Consider the following 10677-nt stretch of genomic DNA (forward strand, 5'->3'; position numbering starts at 1 on the left):
ATGTAACATCCCAAAAATCACAATAACTGTTTGCATTTTTAATTTAAGAGAAAGCATTGTTTTCAAACAAAACCCATATAAAAATCAAATTTCAAATACAAAGATCCCCCAAGATCAATGTATCATCAATCTCTAAAACATACCATCGAATGATGTGTACGATCACGCTTTCATCTTGCCCTGATCGTCTGAACTACCTAAACATGAACTTAAACCATAAGCCAAAGCTTAGTGAGTATCTCCTAAAGTACCACCCACAACCATACAATTAACAGCATACATACATGACACTTCAGCCTGACTGCACCATCGCACCGAGCCTACAGACTATCTGGACCGCTCTCAGAGCCTTCAACATGACTAGACCGTCGTGCCGACCCTACAGCTTATCTAGACCGCTCTCTGGGCCTTCAGATTGACTAGACTGCCTCGCAGACCTTCAGCCTATTCGCACCGCCCTAGGTATCTTGGCCTTCAACACAAAACATGACTACCTCAACCCAACCGACCATAACAAATTAACACATCAACATATACCATAACAATCAGTAGCCAGTAAGTACAATTAGTCCTATTGATCTACCAGTCTAACACATATACAACAATACAGGTAATCATACAGTAATCATGAGGTACTCATACAGATCTACCTCCTATTCAGCATAACAACAATCAATATACCATGATATCAAATCTAGTGGGTCGGCCTTGGTTTCTTCGACCCACAAGTACAGTGAGGAAAACCCACCTCTTAGTATGAAAGATCATTGAACAGGACACATCCTGAATATCAGCTCAACCGGTCACCTATGCATCGGAACATGACCAAACTTAACTTATAGTCAAAATACCCAGAGGTCAAATTTGGTCAAACCTTGGTCAAAGTCAAAACGACAACCAAGTCAAGGTAGTTAAGTACACTAGGCATACTCGTCATGTACGCGGGATGTACTCAAGTTTTGACCATATGCAGGATGTTGAATGCGTACACGCAACGTACTATTTGGTACGCCCAATGTATATGCCTGTCCCCTTTTCCTTCTTATTAAGAGCTTAATCCTTAAGCTCTTTTGCCCAAATTCCAGATCTAGTCCTCAACTAACGTCCTAAACCATAACATTTCCAACTTCATGGTCTCTCGTGGCTATTAAGTGCCCAATAGCAAAAATCCTAACTTCTTAACTCATTAAGACATTATACCCCATGCCTGGAAGAAAATTAATAATCAAGATTGCATTTTTATGACCTTAGACGCTCCAAAATGTTTGGAAGGACAATCCACTTGGGTTTAGAGTATGTCATACTCAAGAACAACATTGATTGGGGACAAAAGCACATAATACATCATACGAGCTAGATCTAACCAAATAAGCATCAAGCTGTAAACTTTATACCTTCTAGAGATGTAGGAAGGTGCAAAACTTCCAGATCCAAGGTTATTCCAAGCTTTTAAGTTGTTCTCTTTTCCTTCCTCTTCCTCTATGAACACTAACACACACCCAAATGGCTCAAGAATGCTAAAAAACGAATTCAGGTTTGCCAAGGTCGAAAATTGGGGCTGGAGGTTGATGAAAGAAAGACGACTTGGGACTTAAGGATTTTTAAACATGGTCCAAACCCTAAATATTAGGGTTTGGGATTTCAGAACGTACGCCCAGAGTATCTAGGGTTACGCCCAGGGTACGTGGTGATGTCTCAAAATTACAAAAATGCCATTTTGGTCCAATTTGCCACAGTTCTCATATTGAGGGGATAAAATGCAATTAATTCTCATACTTAGGGTTAAAAATGGAAATACCCCAACATCAAGACGTTACAATTCTCTCCTACTTGAACTAGACTTTATCCTGGAAGTCTGTTGCTATGAACAACTCAGGGTAATGCTCCCGCATCTCTGAATCGGCTTCCTGCATCCATTCAGAACCATTTCGATGTTTCCACTGAACCTTGACCAAAGACACCACCTTGTTGTATAAGGCCTTCATCTTCCGATCCAAGATCACCACTAGTCTATAAATATAATTTAGTAGATCATCAACCTAAACCTCATCCAAAGTAACAATCGTTGAATCATAACCCACTCACTTCCGAAGCTGTGAAATATGGAAGGTGTAGTGGATCTGACTGAGCTCATCAAGCAAATCCAACCTGTAAGTTTCCTTGTCAACCCTGCAAATCACTAAAATGGCCCAATATACTGGGGCCCCAACTTTCCCTTCTTCCTGAAGCTTATTACACCCTTCCAAGGTGATACCTTCAGCAAAACCATATCGCCGACTTGGAACTCCAACTTAGATCGATGCTTGTCAATATAACTCATCTGCTGACTAGGAGTTGTCTGTATTCTATGTCTAATCTATGGAATAAGCATTGTCATATGAAGTACTACTTCAGTCCTTCCCATGACCCCATGACCAACCTCTCCCCAACAAATTGGGGTACGACACTTCCTCTCATAGAGAAGCTCAAATGGCGACGCACCGCTACTAGAGTGGTAGTTGTTGTTGTGAAACAAAACATCGTCAACATATCCCACACGCCCTTTAACCACTTCAAATCAAAGCATATTGGTCATAAAAACTCGAGAGACTACATAGAAACCCATAATCACCAACAAAAAAACCTAGTGACTTGAAATTTCTCAATTGCAACAACTATGTTTCTCTCTCGTACTGAAGACCCAGCTTCCAGTGAGAACCAAGAAACCAAAAATTCTCGAAATACACTCACAACTAACTCCGTCAACATACTTCCCGGAACTGGGAACCTATCAATCCTAAACTTCAAAAACCCTACTCTAAGACTGATGATTATCTGATTTCCGTACCTACCCCTCGTCCCTGACTAGGAACACCATCAAAAAATGCGGAATGAATACTCATAATATAAATGTGATGACGAGACTTGAATGGAAGTTAATCGGTCACATACTAGACTGACCCAAGCACCCATTTTGGCTCAACAACACGGTCATCCGTTGACCATACTCGAGCATACCCTTTATCCTCCTAACCAATAACCACACTCGGGCTTACCCCCAGTCTGATAACCTATGACATCCCTAAAATCACGGCCAGAAAAGACCATTTTAATTTATGCTTTTAATATAATTTCAGAGTAAATTCATTGATTTGAAAGAGTTGCGGAATTTGTTCCCAAAACAAAATATGATAAAATAAAGTTTATCAAATCATTTCATCAAGAGATGCATTTTCATTATATAACAATATTCGGGATGTTATGTTCCGATAAACAAACCAAAAGCATAAACAACAAAAGATAGACCATACAACAGTTACATATAACAACTGGTCTAATATCAAAAGATCTTCATAAGTCATCCAACTTATGCTCTCGCGCCACTACTTGTAATACAACAAAACTGAGTGGGTCAGGCTTGGGAGCCTGGTGACCATATAAGGTTTTCAACCCGCAATAAATAATTATATTTAATTTCACCAACCAATAATAACCCGATTACTCATTCCCGTTATCCTCACTTTACGTCCCTAAAACAACATGTATCTCAAGGGACTTAATCTAGGATTTTCATCAGGACGGACATTACTGCAAAGGGGTTTCCTCAAAAATAGATTTCCTAAAGGCAACCATGAGGGGGATAGAGTACACCGGTGAACACATCGTTCACAACACCTACAGGTTATGAACCTGCTAGCGTTCCACAGGACTGTCTAGAAAGAGTCTGTAGTCGTTATCCATACTCGGCTGAATAACTAGATCAACAACAACAACATCGAGGCCTCTCATCTGTTTATCACACATCAACTATCTACCCATTTTTACCTAACATATGAGTAGATAAAAATATATATTTTTATACATAGTTTAAAACTTGTATAGCATTCTCATTCAATACATATTCCAAACAACATATGAGACACATACACATAACACATATTTCATAGAGAATAAATCATATCTATGAGATAGAAGAAAGTGAATATACATTCACACATATAACAACAAAATATACACATAACACGTATTTTGTATAAAATACTTCATAATTATGCATTAGAAGAAAGTAACTACACACTCACTTGATCAGAAGATGATCGGACAACACTACGGCTCTAAGAGTAGTATTCTTCGGTGAAACTGGGTTCACTTCACTCACCGGGATTTTTACGGGCATAGCTTCGGCTCGGAAACTCTTTTCTTCGCGGGATCTTCGAGCTTCGGGACTTGCTTCGGGTCACAGGTTGATATCAGGGCATAAGGGGTACTTCTTTGCATGTAAATCGAGGTAATATGAGTGAGAGGAGAGAATTTGAGCAACCAAACTCAGCTGGCCCTTCAAATCTATTTATAGGGCAAAATTTTCCTATGCCACGTCGTGGTACGGTTTACCACGTCGTGGTGGTTGGGTCGTCACTTCATGCGTCATTGCAAGTGGGTCTGACAGACTCCAGAGCTCTTGCCATGTCGTGGCACTTTTACCACGTCGTGGTGGCCGACCGTTTTGGGGTTTTGCGCCCCGAACTTCAGAAATTCACAACTTTCGCATACGAACTCCGTTTTCGACGTTCTTTATATCGGCGCGAAGGTGAGAATACACTCTAAAACTCTCATTTAGACACCGTTGGCTAATTTTGACTTTATTTTTAATATATTATAAATATATTACTTTTATATTATTTTTAGTAGGCCGGGACAGGAAAACTCTGTTATAAATTCATAACTTCTTCATCTGACGTCCGTTTTCGCCTATCTTTTTATCGTTTCACTACTATTAACGAGATCTTCAATTCTCGTTTAGATTGTTTCGGCTAAAATTCACTCGATCTCAAATTGAGCATTCGGGTTGCATACTGCTAAGTCGAAACTTCGGAAAAATCATAACTTCCTGATAAAAAGTCAGATTTGGGCGTTCTTTTTATGGACGCTCTCGGTTTAATGTATCCTACGACTTTCATTTAGATTACTAAGTCTAGATATCGCTCTATCTTAAATTCGTATTTTACATCATTTTGTGTCGTGCCGGTTCTGTCGCGAAACTTCGACAGATCATAACTTCTTCGTTATAACTCGGATTACGGCATTCTTTATATATTCGGAAACCTCGTTTCAACTACTACAACATTATCCATAGATATCAGCTTTATCTAATATTTCATTTTGACGCTTATTTTTATTCTTAATTAAATTAAGACACACAATTAAGCACAAAACACATAATACTCAAATAATACACTTCTATTATTTCAAAACGGGTTACAAAGGTTAACCTAGACTATTATATCAACATTAATGACAAGCCCAGAAACACAGGCGTTACATAACCAATAACTGCACTCGGGCTTACTCCCGATATGATAACCAATAATTGCACTCTGGATTACCCCCGATCTGATAACCAATAATTTCCCTCTTCGTCACATAGATGAAATCCAAGAGGGCCCACAACACGTTGTGACACTATCTAATCATTAGAATGAGAGGCTCACGGTGCCTCACATTTTTTCCATCACCCAATCCCAGTCATGAAAATCATCGACCAGCGTCCAGTGGCCAATGGTCCTATGGCTATCATCCCACCGAACTGTAGGAATCCAAACATTGTCTCGCCTTACACTTACCATACCACATGAGTCTTACCATATTACAATATGCAGTCCTTTTACATTCTCACAACCATTCCTGGTACGACCTAACTCATCTCATACAATGCTATGACCAAGTCGCAGACTTACCATACTTCCATGCATGTCTACCATCCAGTAAACGCTACGGTTACCCCACGGTATCACAACACCTCCACAACTGCCATGAGCCCTGCCCATGGTTTTGTCATCCATTTACAACAATCCCAATCGAAGATCAATATGAGTCGGATACTCCAAATGTGTTGGTACCTGGGCCATAAAAGGTAGAAAAAGCACCACAAGAAAGTAGCCCCTATCTCTAAAGGGGCTTATGCTCCTTCTAGGGTGTAATTCCAAGCTCTCGTATGGCTATGAGACTCACAATCAGGCGTCGCGATCCCCTAACAAAGATAACCCAAATCCTTAATCTCTGATTCCCTGATTGTGATTGAAAACCAACTATTCTCTTGCCCTTACATACGAATTCCAAGTTATTCCGCATTAAAATTATTACCGATATTTCCAAGCAATTCTCCCCTACTTGGAATCAGCCCCTCCCTAACAACTTCAAAACTTTTACTATATATATTCCCAATCTATAGCGTATAGACTCTAAGCTTTCCTGCTTGATCACCATGCATATCAATAAACATCTAAACCATAGAACCTTCTCAAAGAAATTCCCATCTTAAAATAGTCAAACCGATCCTACAATTGCCCAACTGATTAAACCAAACTTTTGAATGTCATTAGTACCAAGTTCAGATTGACTCATTTCCAAACCTAACGGCACGACCACGGTGAAGAGGGATTCCGTGCAGATCCGAAGTCCTTTCATAAAACTGGTCAGCTAATATTACTTGATAATTTCTCGAACAATCTTATCCACCAAACCAAAATATGTGCAAAAGTGCACCCATTACACCCTGAAGTAGATTGATAACCCAACAATAGTTCTATCCCTACTAATGATAGCAATTGATTCGACGATTCGATCCCACCTCCAATTGATACTCAACCTAAGCAATATACACTCCCATTAACTCTATTTCATTGTCCTAGAAGGGGCATTTGACTACAATGAGATCTTTCCTAGAAGCTTCTGATGTCAGGACTACGTGTACAACCCCGAGAGCAGGAATCTAACAACTAACCCTGCACCCACTTCAGATGAATCTATCAATCCTCTCCACCATAAAAGATCTCAACAGCCTCGAACACTAGAAATCCAACTAACTTACACTACAACTTCCTTCGGTCCATCGCGCAGGAACCATCAAAATAAATTTGGTTGCTGATCCTTTCCTTCCCCACTTCGGGCTTGCTCCCTAAATGACCGACATTCTCCACATTGAAGCATATAAACCAGTCCATCCAAATGCTCTCCAAACACAGCTCTCGGTATGCAAAATAGCATGTGAAAATTCTTAGATAATAACCAACAATCACAAGGAAATCTCGAACCCTAGATGGGGATGTCAGAAGCCTTCCCAACACTATAGCTTCCAACCCTTCACAAACGATCCTCCTACTAATGATTTACGAAGCACCACGTAAGCCGAATTCCTGACCCATTAAGACCTATAGATGCTAGCAATAGTAGTTCTAACAAGCTACCATGTGAATGACAATAAAAATATAGGAGATTCCATGACTTTTACTTGCGATGATTGTAATATTTGCGATGTAGTCATCTAACATAGTATAGATGACGACCACATACTAATTTAAATAGTCCAATAGAACACCAATAGTTTCACAGCCTGTAGGTGATGAATTACAAGTTCAGGCGATGTACGGACCATGTATTCATGTGATGTACTCGACTGGCATGTATTGAGGAGGAATCCCCAAAGTAGTCCTTCCAATGCGATGTTAGGAGAAGAACCTTAAGAGAAATCTTTAGCGATGAATATATAATAAAATGCAATGTTGGCGATGATCTTTAGGATAGTTCCATAGAAATGAATATAGAAGAAAATGGGGATGGGTAATTGGATTAATTGTTTGATAGAAAATTAAACATATTAATTATATTATTATGGGTTGAAAACCCTGTGTACTCACCAAGTTTCCCAACCTGACCCGCTCAGTTTCTTTGTATCACAGGTAGCGGTACAAAGGTACATGAATGATTAGAGATTCAATGAAATATAGACTGTTAGTCTAAGGTATTGTAAGGCCTGTTTATGTTTATGTTTTTGTATCAGTTATGGCATCCCAATGTTTTTAATAATCAATGAAAAACATTTATTCGGAAATACTTTTATGGGACAAATTTCGCATTTATATATAAACTCTATTTTAAATAAGCATAAATAAAAGGCTTTAAAATAACCATAAAAATGGGGATGTCACATCAACCCATCCCAAGACCCATGTGGGAGGTCAATCACGAAATATTAGCAATATATTCCATAAGCTAGGGTTTTAACCTCGGACCTCCTATGTGAAATTCCATTTATTTACCACTAGACTCCCGCGGGGGTATTATAAGTAAGGTATAAAGATGATAAAGTTGAGAAAATTGACTTGAAATGAGTTTTACCTGATTTTTTGGGAGTTGTATAGATACATGGTCGTGTATTTATGATGTGGAAATTTGCATGGGTCATGTGTTAAATATAATTGATGACTTCAATTATAAGCTTCAACGATAAATTGGTTGCTATAAGTAGATTCTTACAACATGTATAAGAGTAGTTAATTGTTCAACTGGGTAATTAAGTTCTATTTAGATTAATTAGAGAAATTAATATGATTAATGGTAATAATATGCTTAATTATCTACATATATAGGTGCTTGTGGAGCATCAATTCACTTAGAGAAGTTAGTAGGATATCAATTTACTCAAATAAGGTGAGTACATTGTACTTTAAGGACATATCCTATTATGGCGCTATAATCAATATATATATATATATATATATATATATATATATATATATATATATATATGCATTTTGTGTTTACAAGTGTTTAAATATACTTAGAGCATCCACTATGGTGAGTTCAATGAGAGAGTTGAATAAGGAGGCAAGTCTAGTTGTCATTCAATGGATGATACTCTACCATAATGAGATGCCACCTTAGCATTCAATGGATTTGGAGTTCAATGGCCATTGAACTCTTCAATGAGAAAAAGGAAAGTTTTCTAATCTTAAATACATACTATAAATTAGCTTTTGTAACTTTCTATTGAACTTTGTAGAGTTGAATACATTGTTGGAAAAAATTGATTGAGTTGTATGGAATGTAGAAAAATGATGTGGCAATCCATTGAACTCTATGGAGTTCAATGCATTGTGGATGCCCTTATTTTCAAAGATTATAGTCTTATTAAAAGAGCTTTACTAAGTGGGAGTTCTTACAACATGTCCATTTATCAATTTCTTGTGCTATATATAAAATTTATCATTTATCCTAAATTCATTTCTTGTGGGACTTGGGGATTAGTGTGGTTTGTACACTTATATACACTTAGCTTGGGTATCTAACCGTTGAGAATAGGTCAATTGGTCAAGCAAACCCTAAGTGAGTTAAACACGATCTTAGAGGTGGCATGGGAAATTTATGAGATATGGGAACTTTTGAGTTGCATTGTTATCCCTTGGAGAGATTTAAACCTCCCCAAAAGATGGGAAACATATTTCGCTAGAGAGATCAAGGACAATACATGTGAGATTGGGAAATAAGATATGAGAGTAAAGGATTTAGGTTGATTTTAAATGCATGACATACCTTACATTATTTGATTTTGTGGTCTTATGGTTTATATATGCATTTATGAAATTTCCCTATAATGTGAACCTTATGTGACCCACAAGACTATTCGAATATAATATACTATTTTGACATGTATTCTAACTAGTAAGAATTCCAGTAGAACTTTTGGAGTATGACAAGTTTGGAGTCATTAGAACTCTAGAAGACACTTGGGTGGAATATCTGGACTATGTAACTGACACTCAGTCTCTCATATAAATTATGATAATTAGTATTACAACGTAAGTTTAAGAGAGCTAGGTCTAGGATTAGCACTCATAATTAAACTACATAATTAAGAGACCTTTATAAGAGTTTAGTAGATAATGCATATTGTCATATTCAAACATGACAAACTATAATCCCTAAACCACTCTAGTTCTAATGAGCCACAAATTTAGTGTGAATAATGGGGACCCTTGTTTCCAATCTTATGCAACTATGCTATATTGAAGCCTTGTCGTTAGGTCTGGCAATGGAACGGGTTTTGACCTTGATCCGATCCAAACCCTTAACAATTATACGGGTTTGGAGCATAGTTTTTGATCCGTTTACCCGTTAACAACCCGTACCTGCTAACCCTTTTATTAAAAGGGTCGGGTATGGATCATCACTGATCCGTTCCATTTATAACTCGCCCCATATAAATTTTAAAATTATACATTTATATTTTATACTGCCTAAATTTTACTTTAAATTGCAATCTAAAATCCAAAGAGAAAAGGCCAAAAACTAAACTATTTATACATAGGACTCGGGGACTCAACTTTCTAGACTTTCAGTCTTCTCCCAAGAATCAGGATGTCATTTCATTTATATTTCATCATGTAATCATCAATTTCATTTATAAATCAATAAATTCATTTATCAATTGGAAGAAAGTTTGTAATTGTTAATCTCTATCAATGCAATCGATGGTCAAAAACCAATTGGTAGTAACTACAATAATGATTTTAATTCCAATCGAAAGTCTTCGAGTACATAATGTGTTTTCTAAATCAACATTTGTTTTATTTAACAAATGTGATTTTATGATTTAAGTAAAATGTGTTTGATTAATCAAAAAACCTACGGGTTACAGTGTGGGTTTGAATATCTGTTGATTCGATGGATAAGGATATAGGTTTGATTATTCAAAACCATACAGGTTATGGAGCGGGTTTGGATCGGGTTTTGGAATTTGTTAAAAGGGTTTGGATTAAGGTCAATTCGCTTCAAGTCCGCCCTATTGCCAGGTCTACTTGTCGTTTCCAATCCTACGCTATATTAACATTCTGAGGCATCATATTACACATGTTGTTCAGC

Source organism: Lactuca serriola, chromosome 8, assembly GCF_051521515.1.
Source record: "Lactuca serriola cultivar US96UC23 chromosome 8, Lser_US96UC23_V15, whole genome shotgun sequence".
Lineage (NCBI taxonomy): Eukaryota > Viridiplantae > Streptophyta > Magnoliopsida > Asterales > Asteraceae > Lactuca > Lactuca serriola.